This window comes from Schistocerca americana, chromosome 2 (genome assembly GCF_021461395.2).
Source record: "Schistocerca americana isolate TAMUIC-IGC-003095 chromosome 2, iqSchAmer2.1, whole genome shotgun sequence".
In the NCBI taxonomy this organism is placed as follows: domain Eukaryota; kingdom Metazoa; phylum Arthropoda; class Insecta; order Orthoptera; family Acrididae; genus Schistocerca; species Schistocerca americana.
The window spans coordinates 616,570,819-616,593,201 of NC_060120.1; the positions used below are offsets into that span (position 1 = coordinate 616,570,819).

Genomic DNA, 22,383 nt, shown 5'->3' on the forward strand with positions numbered 1-22,383 from the left:
AGTGATGAAGAGGAAGACGACAGCCAAGGATAAATGGATACAATTTATGATGACAATGAGTTAGAGGATGAAGAACACAATGTAAGGCATTCTTCTCGTGTACCAAAACCGAAGGAATATCCGGATTTTGAGATGTATACAGCACAGTCTTTTAATGATGAGCCAAGAACAGCAGAAGAAGCAATGAGTGGCCCAAACTCTCAAGAATGAAAAGAAGCGATGAAGAGAGAATTAGAACCTTTATAACAGAACGAAACCTTTGAATGGGTAGATATGCCAGGAGATAAGAAACCACTGCAGGTAAGATGGGTATTCAATTTGAAGAACCCTGAAAGCTCATCACCAAAATACAAAGCAAGACTTGTGGTAAAAGGATATTCACAAAAACAAGGGGTAGATTACGAAGAAACTTTTTCACCTGTAGTCAAGTATGCATCATTGAGATATCTTTTAGCCTTGGCAGTAAAACGAAATTTAATAATTCATCATATGGATGTTAAAACGGCATATTTAAATGGGAAATTGGAGGAGGAGATATATGTCATTCCACCAAGGGAAGCCATAAAAACCAGGTCAGAAAGTAAAGAGATTTGGCGTTTGAGAAAAAGTATTTATGGACTTAAAGAAAGTGGACATTGCTGGAATCGATGTCTACATGAAACTCTAATAAATATGAATATGAAGCAATCCAAGGCAGATCCCAGTATTTACTATAAAATGAGAAAAGAAGAAATAATAATAATGGCGATATGGGTGGACGATTTCTTTATCCTGACTGAAAGTGAAGGCCAAATGAGAATTTTCAAGAAACAGCTGCAAACCAAGTTTAAGTTGCATGATTTGGGTGAAGTCAAACTTTATTTAGGTATGCAGATTACTAAGGATGAAGAAAGAATTGAGCATAAGTCAATCATCATACACGGAAAAAATACTAAAGAAATTTGGCATGAGTGATTGCAAACTCATAAGTACTCCAATGGAAGTAGGAGTGAAGTTAAGTGTAAATGAGACTGATGTGGAATGTGACAAGAATGTTCCTTATTTAGAAGCAGTAGGGAGTCTGTTATATTTGTCTCAAATGTCACGACCCATCATTGCTTTTGCCACCAATGCAGTGAGTAGATATTGCAGAGACCCAAAGGAAAAGAACTGGAAAGCTGTAAAGAGTATATTCCGATACCTAAGAGGAACCTAAAACTATGAGTTAAAATACCATAGGGATGGTAACGCGAAACTAGAAGGATATAGCGATGCGGACTGGGGGAGTGAATTGGGAGACAGATACTCCACCACTGGCTGCTGTTTTAAATTAATGGGGGGCCTCACATCATGGTCCTGTCAAAAGCAAAAAACTGTTGCATTGAGCACCGTAGAGGCCGAGTATATGGCACTATCTTACACCACACAGGAAGCATTATGGCTACGAACATTAATAAGTGAAATAGAACCCAATTTAGTTGAGGAACCTACAACCATCTTCTGTGACAATAAGGGAGCCATAAACCTAGCTAAAAATGATGTTACTAGTGCTAGGACAAAGCATATTGATATACGGCACCATTTCATTCGGGACCATGTAGAGCGACAGAACATTGCCGTGGACTATCTGCGTACAGAAGACATGTTAGCTGACCTTCTGACCAAACCCTTGGAAAGGGAGAAGTTTGTGGGACTATTTGGTTTATCTTGTGGAAGCAACACACAAAATATAAGTTCAAGGAGGGGTGCTGGAATTATGTGAACAATATATTTCGTGTGTGACGGCGCAAAGTGCACTGTGTCAAATAGACCTCTTTGACATTGTCTAACACTCTTTGTGTGCGCTAATTATTCTGTTGTGTTCGCTGTAATTTTGTTTGTTCTTGAATGTGCAAATATAGTTATTAGTAAGATGTCCTTTTTTCTCCTTAATACTTATTCAGCTGCGCAACTTCCAATAAATACAAACAAGAAAATTTTAACAGAAGAAAGTGTAGCTTGTAAGCAACTGTTTTTTACTTACAGTGGTTTCTACTTTGTGAAGGATGGAGTCATTTTAATAACTCGCTGTGTACGTAATAAATGTGTGTTAACCATGTCAATTTGAGAACTAATTGTATGACTACTGTCTGATTCAGTATAATTATCAATCCGTCTCTCAGTGTGAAGGCAACTGTAAATAGCGTCAGCTTCAATAATATTAAGAATATGGAAGCCACGTGAAAAACAATTAAGAGGATCCTATCTACTTTCTTTCCCACCTTAAATATAGGGTCATATACTGGGGTAATTTGGCAGCAGCTAAGCGAGTTTTCATCATACAAACAAGGATGGAAGCCTAGAAACTCCTCTAAGCCTATGTTTTATAATTTAGATGTTCTATCTTCACCTTGTACTTACGTTATGGAGATTCATTTATTTTATTTTTTAGCTAACGTAATAGGCAAGGAATAGACTATTTGAACCATATTCATCTCGTTGACAGCATAAACTACGTAAGAAGAAGCACATTCCACCAACAAATTAAAAACTAAGAAATAACAAAGCAAGCGATATGAAAAGTAGGCAAGTACAGACATGTCTAGCAGTTACCACCATCTTACGGTGGCAGATACTTTCAGAATGGGAGCCACAGACCATATGTAACATGGTCTATGATGGTAGTATACATGTAGCGAAGTGTTCCGATAAGGCACGTGGATATGGTCACATTATGTCAGTTCCGGTCCGAAACGTCAGTGCAGGCAGGCGTTGCAGTGGCGCGAGACACTTTCAAGATACAACACCTACATGATATACAGTCAGATCCATGAAAGATGGCGGCTCGCGCATGTCGAGGCACAGACAGGGGTTGGATTGTTGACGATTCTAATCGACAGTTGCGGTACACGCATGCGCGTGTTTTCCTGTTTGAAGTAAGTGTATATCCTGCAAACTATGTCTCTCGCTTGCTTATGCAGAATTTATCACTTACACCGACAATCTGCGATGACAGTTCGCAACAAGTGGAATCGAAATTCACTAAACAACTCGCTACGATCCGATCACGTTTAATGTTCACATTAGCTACAGCATTCACAGCAGAGCGCTCAAAACACTACTGAACGCTAATTGGCTGGTGGAGAATACGTGATGTAGGTGCGCAGAACAAGCCTAAACCTGACCGCCATCGTTCGTGACTTCAACTATAGATCTGCAGCTGCACTGTGGCGACATCTTTGTGAGTTTATTGCAAAAAGTGGTGGATTCCATGATTTATTCAATCTGAAGCAATCTTTCTTAGTTGAATTCGTCGCCTACCGAATTTAATTTGCTTCTTTTACTATTGAGTCCCAAAAGATGAAGTCGAGAGCTAAATTTTGATGTTTTCATACACCACAGAGTGCCCAGTGTTAATACAGTGCTCTGCCACCGCCGATTTATTGGATTGTAAGAGCTGGGTGTACCTGCAGTACAGTGTGCGATTTGTGCTTTTACCAGTTGGGGGGGGGGGGGGGGGGGGGGGTGTGGATGTCTTAGCGGGTTAGTATAATTATATATGTTACTAGCTTAGACCGTGGCGTTACCCATGGCTAAACAGTTATTTATAAATAGATGTTAATGCCGAAACTCACTATTCACGCGTATGCACTATCAGAAAAGCCAACCCTTGTTATATCTTTAATAGTACATTATAGGTAAAGCTTACTTACAAAATCATCTACATACAGGTATACGAGGGAATTCAAAAAGCTGCATTTATTCTGATGATAGAAAACCGAAACATGCGTTATTTTTCTACGTAACCTCCCTGGACTTCAATGCAGTTTTCCCGACGTTTTACGAGTTTTTTTTTTTTTATTTCATCAGAAAATACGTTTTTCGGTTGCATCTGTAACCAATTTTGCACCGCAGCAATAACGTCTTCATCACTTTCAAATCTTCTTCCCTGTTGTGCTTCCGTTAAGGGCCCAACATGTGAAAATCGCTTGGAGCCAGGTCTGGACTGTATTGTGGATGTTCCAGCACCAAGAATCTCAACTCCTTTATTGCGTCGGCTGTCAGTTTGGCAGAATGTGGGCGAGCGTTATCTTGCTGCAGGATGACACCTCTTCACAGTTTTCCACGACGTTTGGATCTGATTGCAGGTTTTAGTTTCGTACGCAACACATCACATCCACCATACGATACAGACCTGGCTCTCAAGCCTCGTTTGCGCTGGGGCGACGTCTTGCAACATTGTGGCATGCTACGGAAATGTGGCGTGCGTCCTCTTGTAGCATGCTACAACAGGCAACATCTTGCGGCGTATTTTGCATGCGGCAAGTTAATTTATACCAAAGCAACAGAGTTTGTGCCACACGTGTGTCGGTCTTGCAGTATAATGGATGATAAAGTGATCGCAGCGGCGGCCTACTTGGTACTTGCACCACTAATGTATTTATTTAAAGTATCATATTCTGCTATTTCCCTCATAGTGCCACAAGTATGTGAAGCAATTTTATTACACAAAGGTAAGCACGCAACATTCAATACTGATTTCATTAAGTAATGTTTTATTGGCATTTTAAGCAAATTAAAATGGGTATTAAAGAACTGTTAAAAATACTTATTTCTAAAATCGAATTAACTCGAGCTCTTCTGTTTCTGTTTGAACAAATTCGTCACAATTATTATTGTCCACATATACAATTTCACAGCTAGGTTTTGCAACCAATGTTTCGATGCTCGGAGTTTGCTGTTCAATCTCCCCCAAGGCCGCTTTAAAAAGGACATTTTAAAATATGTGCTTGACATATGTGGGAGGTACATGTTCTTCAAGAGCTTCATCGCCGTCATCTTTTGATACTGTGTCCTCTGTGTCATCAGTCTGAAAAAATAGGGAAAGTAATGAGTATGTTTTACTTTTCAGATTCCAAAGTATACTGAAGAATGGCATAAGGTAGCAAGAAATTTCTAAGTGAAGTGGAATTTCCTTCACTGCATATATGGCAAACATGTGCAAATTACATGTCCTCCGAATACTGGAAGTGAATACATCAACTACAAAGAAACATTCAGCATTGTCCTTACGACAATTGTAGACGCAAATTACTGCTTTCAATACGTAAATGTTGGATGTCACAGGGACAGAAAGAGGGGGGAGGAGGAGGAGATTGACTTAGAGGGGAAGAGAAATTGACCTTAGCGAAGGGGAGAGTGACGGAGGTGGTAGGAGGTGATAGAGGAGAGAAACAGATTTTGAAATGCTTAACTGCTACATATCACTTTTTCAAAATTAATAACCAAACATATTAATAGTATTAATAGTAAGACTGTATTAAAAACTTTCAGTGTTCAGCTCCACAAATTTAAATTATATGTAAAGTTTTACTCCAGTGCGTGGGAAATAAACATCCCAGGTTGGGATGCGTAAACTAAAACCAGAGGAGGGGATGGTCTGATGCAGAGGGGGGAAAATCCCCCCCCTGCAAATCGCACACTGCTGCAGTATTGTGTGTATCTTTTGTGGACTATACATGTCGTCTGTCCAATGGGTGAAAGATCACACTCACAGGGGATCTTGCAACCCCCAGACTTCCAAAGCCACAAAAAATCTTTAATGGAACCCAGGAGTGCTGCTGTTTTGAGGGAAGGGGAGGGGGCGAAAAATCACTTTTACTTTGTTTTTGCTGGCTCTATTTTTGACAGTAGGCTTTTCACATATGGCAGAAAAGCCATGAATTTAAAACTTTCCATGTCTTCTTCTGCATTCCTTAGCCCAGCGTTGGTTTTATTGATAATATGTATCTGCTGTGGAAAATACAAATTGGTTCAAATGCTATGTTCATGTTTGGAAGTTCGTTCTCCAGATTACTCTATGTGGGAAGCCTATCATCAAGAATAGGAGGGATCCTTAGCAAACACAAAGTAAAAGTGATTTTTTGCCCTGTTTTAATTCTGTAAGTCCGGACCTATGCTTTCCCAGTGCTATAGTAGGGCACAAAAATTTCATTGCTGCATACATTGGATCCCTAATTGCCAAAAGTGTTTATATTTATTCAACGCATACACACAAAATTCCAGTCATCTCTTTCTAATTTCATCAACACCAGAAGCAGGTGGGTCCCTTAAGCAATGTTTCACACTTGGGCCCTATATACACGTAACTTAAGGGAAGAAAATTTTGAGGACGACTTGGAAATAGTAGTTTGCTCTTATTGACAAAAATTTCTGACATGTTTCTGTAAGAAGTTGAACAGAATTTTCTTCTAGGAAATGAATAAGAGTCTTTTGACTCTGGAAGACAGCATCGAAGAGAAAATTAAAAGCACATTTCAGAAACAAGTGTTAAGCTTTGGTGATAAGGTTATTTAGATCACTCATGACTGAATCAGCACTTTTTAGTTTATCCTCAAATGCAGCTACATTAAAAAAGCACAGTAATGCAGACCAGTTACGTACTACGCAGCATAGGCATTGGTGCATTGCTAGCCACCTTGTAGTTGCTCGTTTCAGTATCTTATTCTTTTCCATGTTCATAAACTCTTGGATCTCAACTAATTATGCAACAACGCTTGGAACGGTAATATAAATAAGAAGATATATTTCTTAGAACGTTTTCTTCGGCATGAGGGAGATTCTCACGAGCTTTACTACCTACTAAGGGTGCTGAATGACTAATGCATTACATTATGACATGATGCACCTCATGTTTAAGGAGAGGAACGAAAGAATCTCCGATACCAACAATTAAATTGATTCCATCACACGAAATGCCGACAATATTAGTTATTTGGATCATGATGAATTCTAGAAGTCCTGTTCTAATCATACCTGAAACTACAGACATACCTGACCACAACACACAGCAATTTATCTAAGCTTATGTATGAGCTTCCATCCTACAACACTTACGAGAGCGTATCTTTGATATCAACAAATTCAATTGTTTCTACTTCAGCAAAAATTTCATTTATGAAGTTGGTGCACTTCGGCCTTTTCACTTAAATGTTCTAAGCTACTTTAGAATCAGAAAATACATGATTCTCTGGGGTGATTAAATGATCAACAATCTGGAATGCAACATTATGTTCCGCGGGTTGGGGGAGGGGGTGTGTTTCTTTGACTGATTTGTTAATGGGTTATTTCCGTTTTAGCTATGTATCTACTTATGGATAGCTTGGTCGTGAAAGTATGGGCACACCGCCACAAATACAAGGGCGTGCCGAAAAGTAATTCCTAAGAATTTTTTATGTGAAATCTCTCAAAGCTTTTTCAATAAAACAAACATTATTAACATTCTACAGATTTATTCTTCATATCTATATTTATTTCCCAACATAGTCACCATGGTGATGAATGCTTTTCTCCCAACGAGACACCAGTTTGTCATACTGTCGCTGTAGAAGGTTTGACATTGTTGGAGACACAACCTAACCTCTGCACAGTTGCATCACTATCAAAGTGAAGTACTCGAAGGCGTTCCTAAAGTTTTGGAAACGGATGAAAACCGGGTGGTGCCAAGTTGGGACTTTGTGGAGCATGATCATGACAGTGAACCCAAGGTGTCAGATTATTGCAGTTGTCGTAGTGCTGATGTGTGGTCTTGCTTTGTCATGCTGAAGTAGAGGGTGCTCCATGAGTGGACGAACTCTTTGGATTCGAATCTCAATTAAAGCACATTGCTTCTCACACACCGACACAGAGACGTTACACACCACCATGTTATATGCTACAATTCGGAACCCTCTCGCGGCATAGGGCTGCAAATATGTAGATACGAAGAAAGAATAAAAAGTGGAATGTTAATAACGTATGTTTTATTTTAAAAGGTTTTAAAATGTTCATATAAAAAGCTTGGCGATATTCCTTTTCAGCAGGGCCTCAGGATTGTTGACTAGCATTCTTGCAAAGAGTAGTGGAATATCAATGGCTGGGATTGGCAGTTTGCTCTATAACTTGTTACAAGGTTACAGTTATAATATCTGGTGTATTATTGGTACGTTCCCTGTATCATACACGATAGAAACTACCTATACTGGTGACCGAGAGGTGATTTGAACACACGATCTTCTGATGTAGGTATTTTCCCAAATATAGGATTGGGGAACACACTTTTAATACACCCAACATGATATACGGATGTAAAGCATTTATTTGCACACAACAAAATACAATGTGTACACCTTGTAACATGTTCTATACTGAACTGTAGTTCAAGTAACAGACATTTCACTCTTCTGCCTGAGAACGTCAGTCAGCAACCCTATTTGTGGCGGTGTAACCACAAAAGTTTTGACTAACTTTATATGTTTCTGTCTTCGAGTATGCTTGTATAGTTGCCTGCCCAGCCCGCTGTGCGGTCTAACGCGCTGGTTCCCGAGCGGGAAGGCATGCCATGAATCCGCCCGGTGTGCCGGCCAGCCTGTGGATGGTTTTTAAGGCGGTTTTCCATCTGCCTCAGCGAATGCGAGCTCGTTTCGCTTATTCCACCTCAGTTACACTATGTCGGCGATTGCTGTGTGAACACTGTCTCCACGTACGCGGTCACGCAGTCTAGGGCGTCATGTCACGGACTGTACAGCCCCTCCCGCCAGAGGTTCAAGTCCTCCCTCAGGCATTGGTGTGTGTGTGTGTGTGTGTGTGTGTGTGTGTGTGTGTGTGTTGTTCTTAGCATAAGTTAGTTTCAGTAGTGTGTAAGTCTAGGGACCAATGACCTCAGCAGTTTGGTCCCTTAGAAATTCACACATATTTGATCATTCCACATACACGTCGATTATAATTACTCTACCACGCAAACATTTGGGGTTACATTCGTCTGGTATGAGACATTCCTGGGGAGGGGGGGGGGGGGGTCCACTGGGGGCTGAACCGCACAATAACCCCTGCGTTCAGTGTGGGGCAGAGGTGGGGTGAGTGGACTGCTGTAGCCTGTTGCAGGGTTGTGAAACACTGAGGGCTACGGCAGGGACATAACCTTTCCATCGTTTGTAAGTCCCCAGTTCAATACACAATACAATACTCAATGCTTATATAGTTCACTTTTTCCACATATTTCCACATTACATGCAGCACACCTACATTTGAATCCATTATGAGGAAGATGTCTTAACCATATCTAAAAAGTAGGATTATTTGGGCACTGGTCTCGAAATTTATTTTTTCTCGAAACCTTCTCACCGTCTTCTCCTGGTTTTCTGGCCTTTATTCACCATGAGCTTTTCATTTCTTTTAAGGAGAACAATTACTGTTTGTACCTTTATACTGAAATGTTAATACACTGTAAGACAAAAAAAAAAAAAGATGCACCACAAAGGAATTATCTGAAAGGAATGGAAATCAATAGATATAATGTACATGTAAAGACAAACAAATGATTTCAATTAAAGAAAAATTAGATAATTTATTCAAGAGAAAGAGCTACACAAATTAAGCAAGTCAATAATACACCAGTCCACCTCTGGCCCTTATGAAGGCAGTTATTCGGTTTGGTGTGGATCGTTAGAGTTGTTGGACGCTATCCTGAGGGATGTTGTGCCAAATTCTGTCAAGTTGTTGCACTAGAGCATTAGAATCCCAAGTTGGTTGTTGGACCATGCCTATGACACTACAAACGTTCTCAATTGGCGAAAGATCTGGCGATGTTGCTGACCAAGTAGGGTTTGGCATGCACAAATACAAGCAGTAGAAACTCTCGCCGTTCACAGGGATGTATTTTCTTGCTGAAATGTAAGCTCAGAATGGTTTACCATGGAGGGTAACAAAATGGGTGGAGTATCATCGACATACCACTGTGCTGTCAAGGTGTCATGGATGACTACCAAATGGGTCCTGCTGTGAAATAAATGGCATCCCAGATCATCAGTCCTTATTTTCGAACCGTGACAGTCAGGTTGGTATCCCACAGCAGTCCAGGGCGTGTCCAGACACGTCTGCACTTCTCATAAGTCCTGGGATGTTGTTAACTGGAGTAGAGTTGTCTTTAAGTGATAAACCCCACATTGAACTGAGCCCTGATGACCAGCAAGGACGTGTCTAAGGACGCCTGGGACTGTGGAGGGATACCAACCTGACTGTCGCCTGCCCTATGGCCCATCAACCAGGATTGCCATTTCATTTCATATCAGGATCCCTTTGGTTGTTATTTGTGGCACCCTTACAGCACAGCTGTATATCGATGAATTCTAAGCCCTGTTTTATTTCCTTCATGGCATGCCATCCTGGGCTTACATTTCAACAGGATTGTAGCGTGATTTGGTAAGTCTGGTAAATTTCCACGAAAGAATGGAACAACAAAACTGTCGTGCCTTCATAATTGGCAAGCTTGATTATTGTAAGGGTTGTACAAATAATTTCAACATGTACAGTATAAGTTCACTGTTGACAGTCATCTGAATTGGTCAGTGTGTCAACTGCGATCGAAAATGGAGAAAACTGAGTTTTGTGCTGTTATTAAACATTTTGATTTGAAGGTTTGGACTGCTGCACGAATCAAAACAGAACTGGATGAAGTTAACGTGGACTGTGCACCATCATTGAAGACCATTTACTTTTGGATTAATGAATTTAAATGTGGTTGGACAAGCACCAAAGTCGAAGTGCGCTCCAGCCATCCAACTGACGTCGTCACAAAGGAAACCATTGACAAAATCCACGATATCGTGTAGCAAGACCTCTGAATAATAGTTCGTGAGATTGCTGAGGCTGTAGGAATATCAGCTGAGCGAGTGTGTAGTATCCTCATCGAGAATTGGCTGTGAAGAAGCTCTGTGTGAGGTGGGTGGTGCGATTGCTCATGGTCGACCAAAAGTGCATCCAGCAGAATATTTCAACACAGTGCCTGGCTATGTTTGATTGCAATCCCCAAGACTTTTAGTGCCGCTTTGTGACTTGAAATTTGGATCAACCATTACTCACAAGAGTCAAAACAGTAGTCAAAACAATGGATAAAGCCTGGGGAACGTTCATTGAAGAAGGCAAAGGCCATTTTGTCATCTGGTGAGGTGATGGCTACTGTTTTTTTTTTTTTGTGCGTGTTTCCAAAGGAATAGTCCTCATAGAAAGGGGAGAGTTTGCCAAAACAGGCTACTTTGAAAAAAAGTACCCTCCCTATCTCTCCAGTTGCGGCTGCTATCTACTGGTTTTTGCACTCTACTACTTCCTCCCATGACATCATCAGTCTCCAGTGAGCAAATGTTTGCTGTCCTTTGTTTAATGGCTTGTGTGCTTCAAACTTAATAATTAGCAAGTTTTATTAAATTATTTTCTCCAGCTTAAGTGCTGTTTCCACCTACTCATATTAAATAATGGGAGAAGGTAAGTTGTTATTAATAATACACTATTATCGCCCTTTATTAGTGCGAAATAATAGTTTCATAACCTTGGAATAGTCGCCATCGCCGCGAATATTTGCTTTACAATGCAGAATTTGCCAAAATGGGATACTACATGGTTGGGCAGAACTTGATAGTGTTCCATTTTAACCAACTAAACTCCATGATTTGCACAACTTACAAATAAAGCATTCTCTTACTTTTTATTCCATTTGGCTTATGATTTTTTTTATTTCCATTTGAAGGTAAAGAAAAAAAATAGCAAAAGTTCGTTACTGCATATGTCGAGAAAATTACAGTGTTTTCTTATTTTTTATTGGTTCGTAAAGAAATGAATAAGTGTATAATTATTTAAATAGACCAAAAATTAATTTCTTCTTTTTGAGAAATTTGAATTCTAGGGAAAATGTGAAAGTGCTTACAAGTATTACTTCACAGGCCGCAAATGGAACATTGTATTACTTTCTATTCAGATTAATTCATAAAGAAATAGGAGGATGCACCAGTTTGTGACCCACATAACCAACTAATAATGTCTTTTTTTATTCGTCTTAATTCAGATTAGTCCTGTACAATGGAAACAATTTTTTTCTTTTTCTGATTGGTTGGTAAAATGGGAAAACACATAAGAACAACTGAACGACACTCATGGCGTGTGTAAAGTATGAACCTCGCCGTTAAGGATGTTTTAGAAGGCACTGCAGGAATATGGAGTTACATGTAGTAGTCTGCAAGCAAGAGTATCGAAAGTAATCAATGGGTTGCCATCTGTGCAGAGACGTGCGGATAAAGGTTTGGGTCGATATAAGGCGACATTCTCTCTTCCACAAGGGGAAGAGTTAATTGGCCATGTCATTACCATAGAAAATAGATTGTTTGGCCCAAGTCTTAATGAACTCTGCAAGCTAGCGTATGAATTAGCTGAGAGAAATGGACTTGCTCACACTTGCAGCAAACAGAAACAGATGGTTGGCAAGCTTGGTTTTATACATATCTAAAACGTCATCCACGTGTGAGTTTCCATGCTCCTGAGCCCATGTCTCTGGCTCGTGGTATGAGTTTCAATCAGCCTCCTGTGCTCAGTTTCTTTTCGCTACTAAAGCAGATTTACGATGAGCGCGACCTAACTCCAGACAGGATCTGTCTTAATGAACTCTGCAGGCTAGCGTATGAATTATCTGAGAGAAATGGACTTGCTCACACTGTCAGCAAACTGAAACAGATGGTTGGCAAGCTTGGTTTTATACATATCTAGAACGTCATCCACATGTGAGTTTCCATGCTCCTGAGCCCATGTCTAAGGCTCGTGGTATGAGTTTCAATCAGCCTGCTGTGCTCAGTTTCTTTTCGCTACTAAAGCAGATTTATGATGAGCGCGACCTAACTCCAGACAGGATCTGCAACGTCAACGAAATGGGCTTTGTAACTGTGCCCAAGAAAACATCCAGATGCTTGGCGCTTAAAGGAAAGAGGCAAGTTGGTATCTCTCCTCAGCTAAACGAGGGGTTCTCGTCATTGCGAAAATTTGCATGAGTGCTACTGGTGATTTCATGACAACAATGTAATGTTTTCCCTAGAGAAGGAGCAGAACCAGAACTCCTGGACGAGACATTCCCTGGAAGTATTGCTGCACACCAATTATCTGGGTGGCTGCAGAAGGAAATTATCGATAGATGATTCCAATTATTGATTGATTTTGCCTGACCATCAGAAGAAAAACCTGTTCTTCTCTTGGGACAGCCAAGCAACTTACGCAAAGATTCTGGGACTAATTTCTTGGCTCAGATGAGTTAATGTAATTTTGCTGTGCTTTCCAGTACGTACAAAAAATCACTTGTACCCATTGGAAGTCAGTTCAGTACCCCTGTAAGCACATACTACTCTATTAAAACTAAAAATTAACTTCTGAGCCATCCAGGTCGTGCTGGGTAAATTGTATGTTGCAGCATTCATCAACGCTGCCACTCTTCGTATATCCGTAGAAGGGTTCCGTAGCACATGGATTACCCCTTTCAACCCAAATGTCTGCCCTGGTTGGATGTATGCTCCAGCCGATACTACAGACGGACCAGTCGAGAACGTTAATCGAGAAACACCTGAGCAGCACTCAACACAAGTGTCTGTTACCATACCCGATGCCGCCAATTTATTACTGACAGAAACAAACACTATATCCGTGATCACAGATGTAATTGATTCTGCTGAGTTGGGTAAACCGAGTACCTCACAGTTAACATTCAGTGATTTTCAGAAAAACATTGAAAAGATTCCCCAATCTTAGAGGAAGCGTAACCCAGACGACAAAAGAAGAGGCAAAGCAGCAACTGAGTGATGCAGTAGCAGCTAAGGAAAGAAGCTTCCCAAGGTCATTATAACTAGGAAACACTAAAAAGTCTGTAATAATAATAATTGTTACTAATTATTACAAATAATTAATTAAAAGGAAATCTACTAAATGAAAAGTAAAATGAACCTAAATATTTCACACGCCCACATAGGCCACTTTCTTAGTCTCTCTAATGAAAATTAATTTTTGTCAGAAAATGCACACAATATTATCAACTTCGTAAGAAAATCACTTCAGTCCTTAGTTAAACCTACTGTTTTTTTACCTTTTTTATTGTTTGAAGTGAAGGTCGGTAGACTCGTGGCGTACTGAAAAACGTTTAATTTGGGTTTCTATAATCTCAGGGAAGTTACTGTCTTCTCGTCTCGCGTTGGCAACGTAAGAAAATATGTAGTAAAGCAAAATCTGTAACATTTATAAATTGGGGATTGATGATCGTTACTATGAAATGAAAGCAGAAATGCCAAATTAAACAATTATTATTTAACGAAAGAAGCTTTTTATACAGACATCTGACATCTCGTGTATTAATCTTACAGTTTTGAACATAACAAAGAATTTTTGCCGTATTCCGGCGAAATACGTAGAAATTACAGTAACCTTAGCCTGACTCTGGAACGATAGAAAAAAGCATTCATAGTAAAGTCATATGAGTAATCGAAATTGGCGATAATAATGCCACAATTAAACAAATTCCTAACAGGAATACAATTTCAGTTCATTTGAACAAAACGGAAGAAAATAAGAGTCTGATAGCGTAAGATGCTGTCGGAAAGCGCGCGACTAAAGAAGAGAAAGAAAAGAAGAGCGCGCATTCTTATATAGAACAAAATACAGATGATTATGCTACGCCGCTCTCATTGTCCTGGGCGTACATATTGATTCATTGAATCAGTGGTTAAATTATATCTTTAACTCTTGATATTTCGATAGGAAAGGAAAATAGTATGTTATTACGTCGCGGGCGGGGCACAATATTACATCACCCTGCGGACGGGAATTTGAAAACTATTTACAATATTTTGAAATTACCGTCCAATTTTGGTAACAATAAATCCCCTGATTAGTCATAGACAGGTATCAGTTATTTCAATTGATCATAGGGTTTACGTTCCCTTTACAATGTTTATTGTTTATCTTCCAGTCGCTTTCTATCACTGACATGTGCACCTTCACATTTGGACTACTGTTTGGTTAAATTTCGGGGGAGGGTCCGGGAAAAAGAAAACCGTTTTAAAAAAAAACGCCGCCGTGAGTCGAGGGTTGCGCTTGTCTACGAGTTATATCACAATCAGGACTTTATGATATTTTCAAATAGTGGTTGTATATTGCAGAATTATTGAGTGTTCAGTAAAATTCCTTTTACTTTGGAGTTCACTACCTTTTAGGTTGCACTATTTGGAAGTTATGCTTTATAGAATATTACCAGGTAGTAAATATTTAAAGTCAATTCACTGAACTGGTGGTCAACTATGCTGATATTTTCTTATGAATCCTTAAATATTTCAACTCAAATCTCAATTGATTACATGATCACAGAACAATAAATATACCTTATTTGCTATTAACGGCATATTGGTACGGAAAAGAATATTACTCTGGATTATGGTTACACAACACATCACAAATTGTAACAGGAAAAATCTGAAATATTTTACAATACAGTTGTATTGAAATTTGTGTTACGGTGAATTAAGCAGATTTCAATCAAAGTATACTTTATAACTTTACTGAGTGTGTAGTGTATGTTTTGTGGTTATGTTTCATAACAGCCTTCTATTTAAATTTTCACGTGATGGAATTGTTGTGACTTGGCAAGACAGCCAAGCCACTATGATTGGTAGCCGAAAGGCACGCGTTTAAGCTCACGTTGGCTGGCGTGAGGTCTGGAACAGTTAAAGGAGTTGAGTCCAGTAAAAATAATACGTAGCTGCTGGAATACCTAACTTTAATCCATAATTGGTGAACATCGGTCTGATGGTACATGCACACAAGATAAATAGCAAATAATAATGGCGCCTTGCTAGGTCGTAGCAAATGACTTAGCTGAAGGCTATGCTAACTATCGTCTCGGCAAATGAGAGCGTAATTTGTCAGTGAACCATCTCTAGCAACGTCGGCTGTACAACTGGGCGAGTGCTAGGAAGTCTCTCTAGACCTGCCGTGTGGCGGCGCTCGGTCTGCAATCACTGACAGTGGTGACACGCGGGTCCGTCGTATACTAGCGGACCGCGGCCGATTTAAAGGCTACCACCTAGCAAGTGTGGTGTCTTGCGGTGACACCACAGGAATGACGAATGACTTTCATCCACAACGCTTCACAGAGCGCGGAGCGCGATTGATAGCCGTTGCGCGCGAAGTCTCTCTACGTACGGTTCGGCAAACATTAGTTGGATCCGCACAGCGCTGCGTAAACCTTTTCAACAATAATTCAGGCGAGGCTAGCGGCGGCTGACGAGGAAACGTTCAAGCCAAAGCAAGAACGTTGACTCAATGTTCCGGCTACACACACGAAACATTGTCTCTAATAAGTTGATCAGATTTGTAATTCCCGGGCGGATTCTGCCCTATTGATCACACTTGTTTTCGGTTTTGTGGCAGTAAAGCACAAAATTCAGAGATCACTTTCTGTCTGGTTGCAATTTATGGTCACTGAATGAAGCACTTCACACAGTTCGCTCACAGTAATGTGTGGCGAAATGTCACCAATTGTCATATCTTGGAGAAAAATCGCCTCACAAAACTTGACGTGGTACCACTATTCATTAAATAGGATTATTTTTATACACAGTTCATTGTGACAACCTTTGCTTTTATATATTGTCCAGTAAATCAAAACACTGTTCAGTGAAAAATACGATGACGCTTTATTTTATAAAGTCTCAATCAACGTATTCACTTTGGGCAAATTTTATAGTTACAATATCTAGGTATTCTTTGAAACACAGGTCTGTGAGAGTTAACTGCTGTGTACAATTAGCTATACTCGCGTTGGAGGTTCATATACTGGATTTCACAGTAACAGTCACTGATCAGAAGATCATCTTTACTGTCCGTAAAGAATTACAATGAAATTAGAAATATACATTACTCAAAATTCAGTTACTCGTAACCATTTACATATTCACAGAAAAGAAAACATAAATTTCTTTCTCATTCAAATTATATTCGTTGTTCGGTCAAGTAGAGAAAATCTCGCGATTTTACTTCCTACTTAAGAAATTAAAATTGAAACGAAAATTAGACAAAAGGCTACCACGTAAGGAAGTATTATCTAATGGTTCAAGCAAGGCAACACCTCTGATTCTCTAGAGACTGACTATCTCGGGGTTCTATATACAAATTACAAATAACACATTAGCACAAAAATCGAAATTATTTCATAAATAAGTGGAAAAATGAAATTTGCTATTCATCTAGTGATTCAAAGTTTGAGTTTACTCATTGACTTTGGAAAGAAAGTTTAAAATGTTTCTTTAACTTCATTCCTGTCATGACTAATTATTCATATCCATTAAAGCAATAACATTTGAAAAAAGTTCTTTTTGAAAAAGTTATCTTTGATTATTGAATGAAGTTATTTACTTAACTAATTCAAATGGAAAAAACTTACGAGCTAAATACTGAAAGAAAGAGATTCGCATTAGTTATACATACATCACGAAATCTATATACAAGTTAGATACACAGTACAGTTGTTTACATACAAATACTGGTACACATGTAATAAAGGTCATTACTTCAAGTGGTTAAGTAGCACTTTGTTTACTAACATTTGATCATTCATTACACATTTTTAAATCTATCTGGTTGTAAAGCCCCTTGACTTTGTCACTGAACGGTATCTTCAATAGATAGCTTCCTTTTTTACTCCACGGCACGGCATATGATGTCCTACAAAAAGTTTCGTGTGGGGCAATCTCCATGTGATACACAAAGTTCTTTAAGATGCCAGGTTTACTATCAAACATAGGCATATAATCTTCAATGAGATTTGCGAGTTATTTCTTCTGTACTTGTTTCAGATAGGCCGACTCGAATGCTTGTGCTGCAATTGATGCTGAATTGTTAGGTGCTTCTGCGTCATTAATTTTCGAGTGCAGAGATTTTGACGTCTCGAAATCCTTAGAAATATGAAGTATTCTTGGGCCTACCAATTTAACAATAACATTACGACAGTATCTGTTATGTACATTTAGAGTCCTAATTAACCGTAGTGCAATTCTTTTGCGTTTGTAACTAAGCATTTTCCCACAGGTAGATCAATTTTCGCATTTCTACCGCGCAGAAAATCCCATCCCAGGATGCAAGGAACCAATAAATTTTTAATTTGTAAGAAGTGGCACGTAAGTTGCTCGTCTTCTACATAGAGATCGGCCTGCACCTGTTGCTTCACCATCTGTGTCGCAGCGCCTAATGCGCCAGAAACTTGGCAGTTTTGCACGGACGATATAGGTAATCTCTTTATGCTGGTAATTTGGTCGAACAAGGTCTTATTTATGACACTGGTAGTGGCACCAGTATCAATGATTGCTTCCACACTAACACCATTAATAGTGACCATAATGGCAGCTTGCACCATGTATTCATCATCATGTTTACAGACATTAGCTTCTTCTAATAATTCGTCCCTGATTTCGGCACCGTCGTAATGTAGTGTTTTCAGGTTGATTGTGGGGTTGCCTCCACTTGCAGATCCGACGTTGCTCGGGAGGCCGTTCAGAACGGTCGGATCTAGTTTGACTGTTGCTGCTGGCCAGATGGTTCTACTACTCGACATACTCGCGCTGTAGTAGGACGATTACTGTCAATGTGACTTTGACCGTTCGCGTTTGGAATGACGGGTACCGCTTGCATTACATTCGGCGTCTGGTTACCGAATCATAGAATTAGTTGCTGGTTTGACCATTGATTGCCTTTATTATTATTCGGATATTGGTTCTTGTTCCGATTATCTGTGTTTGGCTGATTCGGAGGGCTGTTGTTGTTACCCCATTGATTGCCATTCGGCTTTTTCCGCGGTGTTCTTTTATCGTGGTAAGCGTCATGTTAATTATTTCCATCTCCGAATCTGCGCTTATGGCTAGTGCCGTTTCCCGAGTTACCGTGGCCATGATTCCATTTATTGGCTACGTAACCGATATTCACGTCATTCGCAGCAGGCACATTCACTTTGTCGTATTGACCTTTTATGTGTTGGTTACTTTCACTCTGTTCATTACTGTTCGGCTTATCAATGCTGTGGCAGCCGTTGCAGTTATTCGTGAATGTTTGGTAGTATTTTGCATCTTCTTGAATTAGATCTAAGGAGTCGGTCACCAAAAGGAGATGCTCCAAATTTTCGTCTGGTACATTTATTACTTTTTCCCTAAGGTGGATTGGTAATTTTGTCTTTAATATTCGTAGTACTTCGTTGTGTGAGATAGGCTCAGACCAATATCTCGTTTTCGCAATGTGTCGTTCAAAATATACGCGCAGGCTCCCCTTTTTTCGGTTTGTACAGTTCCGGGGGTATAAACTTCTTTGTGCAAACGTTCTGGGGGTCCTGCAGACCAATATTTTGCAAGAAAAGCTTTCTCGAATTCAGCAAGCGTGTTGCATAATTCAGCGGTTTCGCCAGCCCATAGGGCTGCGTCACCGGTAATGTGTGACATCACGAACTGAATTTTTTGGTATTTTGACCAGTATCTGGGTAAGACATTTTTGAAAGCGCGTATAAATTCAATTGGATGGATTGACTTCTTGTCCTCGGAAAATGTTTGAAACTGGCGATGCTTGAACAAACTTTGCTCATTCTTCGCTGAACTGACTATACGCTCGTCTTCGTGATTACGTTTTACTGGCGACAAGTCGGGTGTTTGGAATATTTCTTCATTCCCGAATATCGTTTTTCGTGCATTGTCGTCGTTCGGCAGTTACATAGGAAAATTCATTTCTGTTCTGCTGTCCGTCGAAACGACTTTCTCCAAATTACGGACGCGAGCGTTCATTTCCCACCTCCACAAAGGCATTTCTTCGTTTGGTTCTTTTTGTCCGTCTCGCGGATTGTGCGTGGCGTCTGAATTCGCTTGTACGCCAGAACACATTTCTTCCGTACGCGCTGCGCAGCGTTGTCGACGGCAACATTAATCTTTGTATCTAGTTCCGTCTCTTTAGTGGTTATCCATTTGGATATTCCGATATTTATTTGCCTTTTGTGAGATCCTAGCTGTTCGTCTAATATCTTTTGATTATTTATTTTGAGATTTGTCAGATGTTAATTCTTCCACATCCGATTTTATTGCAGAATGCGAAGTTTTTAATTTTTGAACAACATTGTTCAGTTTATTGACTTGGTCCAAAACTGGTGCATAAGTTTTCTTCATATTCATTAACTCGGTTTTTATTTCATCTTTTAATTCTTTGTCTCTTTGTTCCTGTTTCTTTTCGCGTAAAGCTTCCCTTTCTTTTTCCCGCTGATCGCGTTCGCGATCGCGTAATTCCAACTTTTTCAGGAAAGCAGTAAGCGAGTCAAGCGCAATACTATCTTCCGTCGTTTCATTAGATTGATCCGTATCCGCTGCAGTTTCATTAATTGCAGTGGTCGAACGACCATTTTCTTTATTTTGTGCGATCTCCGAATTCACGACGGTCATGTTCAAGTCCGGGGTTTGATTTGCAGTGAAATCTATGAGTGATTTATTTAGATTGACCGCTTCATTTTCGAAATCTGATGGTGAAGCCATGGTTTTAATTAGTAAATTCTTTTTTTTACCGACTTTGACCATAAATCGGCCATTTTGTGTTCTCTATCTTCACACGCAAAAACAATCTAATGTCAATTTTTGCAAAATTGGATTTTTCTTAACACACCCTTCCAAAATCACTGAGCTAAATTACTACTAACTACGATTTTACTTTTGTAGAGAATCAAAGGAAAAATTGCTATAGAAGAAAACTACTGTCTTGACAGAGCATAAAAATTCATGTGAATGCGTTTTTACCTTACAGATGTACAGTTTGCCGTAAAGTGGATTGGTAAACCATTTTCACGTCGTGGTATAGTAGATCGGATGGTTATATGTAATAGAAATACAAATTTTATATTAGAAATTGAAATTAAAAATTTTACATACACTTATTCTTACATTGCGGTCACTCGTTTTGAGCGCCAAAAGTAATAATAATTAAATAAAAAAATAAATAAAATAATAAAATAAATGTAATAATAATAATAAAAATAAAAATAATAATAATAATAAAAGGCCTTTCTTAGTCTCTATATTGAAAATTATTTTTTGTCAGAAAATGCACACGATATTATCAACTACGTAAAAAAACATCACTTCACTCCTTAGTTAATCGCCGGCCAGTGTGGCCGAGCGGTTCTAGGCGCTACAGTCTGGAACCGCGCGACCGCTACGGTCGCGGGTTCGAATCCCGCCTCGGGCATGGATGTGTGTGATGTCCTTAGGTTAGTTAGGTTTAAGTAGTTCTAAGTTCTAGGGGACTGATGACCTCAGAAGTTAAGTCCCATAGTGCTCAGAGCCATTTGAACCAACCTTAGTTAATCCTAATCTTTTTTACCTTTTTTATTGTTTGAAGTGAGGGTCGGTAGACTGGTGCTATGCTGAAAATCGTTTAATTTGGGTTTCTATAATCTCAGAGAAATTACTGTCTTCTCGCCTCGCTAGAAAATTCAGATTAGTTTAATTTAATTTCGTGGGCATCGCGTTGGCAATGTAAGAAAAAATGTAGTAAAGCAAAATCTGTAACATTTATAAATTGGGGATTGATGATCGTTGCAATGAAATGAAAGCAGAAATGCCAAGTTAAACAATCATTATTTAACGAAAAAAGTTTTGCATATAGTCATCTGACATCTCGTGCCTTAATCTAATTTTTGAACATAACAAAGCATTTTTGCCGTATTCCGGCGAAATACAGAGAAATTACAATAAACTTAGCCCGAATCTGGACCGAAAGAAAAAAAGCATTCAGAGTAAAGTCGTATCAGTAATTGCAATTGGCGATAATAATGGCACACTTAAACAAATTCCTAACAGGAATATAATTTCAGTTCATTTGAACAAGACGGAAGAAATAAGAGTCTGACAGTGTAAGATGCTGTCGAAAAGTCCCTGTGAACTTACAAGGCTGTCAGCTGCCAAGCCACGCACCGGTGCCCATTTGGGTCCCTCATGCATGAGGCGGCGGCATCCCTTTCATACTTGACAACTGAGAAATTCCTCTTGAAATGCATGATCACCTAGGCACCGATGCTAACGTGACCTGATGGGGGCGAGGACCTATTTGCAGAGTGTGGATGCTCCAAGGGCGCGCATGCATCGACATCACCGTGAGCCACAGCGTGACGCGAGCCAATGTGAGCCATCACTCTCACACTGCTGCTGGCAGCATGTCAAAGTCACCTCTACAGTTAAAGTTCTTCAAGTGTTATACTGACTTCACAGGTCTATCAAAAAGGCACCAAGTCATCCTCTGGGCCACGTGCACATGTGTTCACCACTGCTGGTGTGATCCCTCTCTCTACCTGTGCTCCAGCGAAGACCTAATTGCCGAGCGACTCACCCTTGGAGACGCTGCAGAAATCCATTCCAGAATAGCAGAGGGTGCATTGTTCCTCATGATCATAACGGGACATGTGCGAGACGCATACTGATATCACAGTTCATCCAACAGAAATCTGTTTGACTGCTCGTGATTCTAACGGGGCATGCATGGCGTGTGGCTGACGCATCGCAGCGTGTAGCTATACACCAT

General features: G+C 39.7%; 1 protein-coding gene across 1 annotated transcript in view; it reads left to right on the forward strand.

Moving 5' to 3' along the window:
* Positions 1-2,835: 2,835 nt before the first annotated feature.
* The window catches only part of LOC124594256 (insulin-like growth factor-binding protein complex acid labile subunit), a 236,441-nt gene continuing 216,893 nt past the window's right edge, over positions 2,836-22,383 (forward strand). Inside the window, exon 1 of the mRNA XM_047132619.1 lies at positions 2,836-2,894. The gene's annotated coding sequence lies outside the window, so the exon portion shown is untranslated. The remainder of the gene's footprint in view (positions 2,895-22,383) is intronic.